Raw genomic sequence first — 2,029 nt, 5'->3', positions numbered from 1 at the left:
AGCTCCAGATTGGAGCTTGCCATTTGAAATCATGTGTGATGCCTCGGATTTTGCTGTAGGGGCAGTCTTAGGATAGAGGAAAGAGAAGAAACCTGTGGCCATATATTATGCTAGCAGAACTTTAATTGATGCGCAACTCAATTACTCTACCACAAAAAAAGAACTGCTATCTGTAGTTTTTGCTTTAGAAAAATTTCGACCTTATTTGCTTTGTAGTAAAATAAGAGTTTACACTGATCATGCGGCATTAAAATAGATTTTGTCTAAAAAGGAAGCTAAACCTAGGCTCATCAGATGGATTTTATTATTACAAGAATTTGAGATAGAAATTAAAGATAAAAAGGGCTGTGAAAATTATGTTGCTGATCATCTTTCTAGGATCAAAGTAAATGACTCCTCACTTATCCATGAAGCATTTCCGAATGAGCGAATTCTGGCCATCCAAACAGGAAATGTTCCATGGTTTGCAAACATTGTCAATTTTTTGGTGACAAGAAGAATCCCTTCAGGATGGAGCTACAATGAGAAAAAGAAGTTTTTCAAGGACATGCGAGATTACTTTTGGGAAGAACTAGAGCTATTCCATCAAAGAGCTGATCAAATTCTTAGAAGATGCGTACCCAAAGAAGAACAGAACAGCATCCTTAAATTCTGCCATTCCAACCCTGGAGGAGGTCATTATTCAGCTAAGGTAACAGCCCATAAGGTAATGGAAAGTGGGTTTTATTGGCCAACTTTATTTGAAGACGCACATGATTTTTATTTGAAATGTTTAGCATCTCAAGCATCCATAAGTATTGATAGAAAAAAATCACATGCCTCTAAAACCCATTTTAGAATTAGAAATCTTTGATTTATGGGGCATTGATTTCATGGGACCATTTCCTAATTTGAATGGATATGAGTATATTTTAATGGCTCTAGAATGTCTGAAAGTGGGTAGAAGCCATAGCCACTAGGACCAACACCAGTAAAATTGTTACTGATTTTGTGGAGACTTACATCTTTTGCAGATATGGATGTCCGAGGGCTATAATTAGTGATGGGAGGCCACATTTTGTAAAATTTAATTTAAGAGATCTTTTGAAAAAATATGGTGTATAACATAGAGTAACCACCCCATATCACCCTCAAGCTAATGGGCAGGTTGAATTATGTAACAGAGAAATTAAGGAAATCCTTCAAAACATTGTGAAGCCCAATGGGAAAGATTGGCCATGCAAACTAAATGAAGCATTATGGGCATATAGAACAGCCTACAAACACCCTTAGGAATGTCCCCCTTCAGGTTGATATTTGGAAAACAATGCCATCTACCATTAGAGTTGGAACATAAAGCTTCATGGGCCATTAAAAAGCTAAATATTTCTTTAGATGAAGCTGGAAAATGCAGGTTGCTCCAGCTCCAAGAACTTGAAGAAATTAGGAAAGAGGCTTATGAAAACTCCAAGATATACAAAGCCAAGATGAAGGCCTTCCACGACAAAAATATCAGAAGAATGTCCTTTGTCAAAGATCAAAATGTATGGCTTTACAATTCAAGATTAAAACTCTTTCTTGGTAAGCTAAAAATTAGATGGAATGGACCTTATATGATAGTAGAATCATATGAAAATGGGGCCACTTTAATTTTGGATCATAGAACCCAGAAAAAATTCACAGTAAATGGGCAAAGGCTGAAGCCTTACCAACATGATGATCTTCCTCGTCAATCCCTTAGCATGATCTTGGAAAAACCTGCAGGTTAGTAACTTCTATAGAGCCGCATTGAAGCTTTAATTTCTATTTGTTACCTTTTTTTTTTCTTTCGTTTCTTTTGTTTCTTTTCTTTTCTTTTCTTTGGTTTCAGAAAATGCCAACCACCAATACATGAAATGGACGTGAAGGAACCTACATGAAAGAGCTCAACCAACTGTTTGCGCCCTCTAAACTCCTTTTTATATTCTCATATGCATTGAGGACTATGCAATTACTATGTGGGGGGAGATTCAATCCGCCTTAAAAGTTTTTATATTTTCTATGATTTCTC

This window comes from Wolffia australiana, chromosome 4 (genome assembly GCF_029677425.1).
Source record: "Wolffia australiana isolate 7733 chromosome 4, ASM2967742v1".
Classification (NCBI taxonomy): Eukaryota; Viridiplantae; Streptophyta; class Magnoliopsida; order Alismatales; family Araceae; genus Wolffia; species Wolffia australiana.
Note: the sequence above shows the minus strand (reverse complement) of the source record.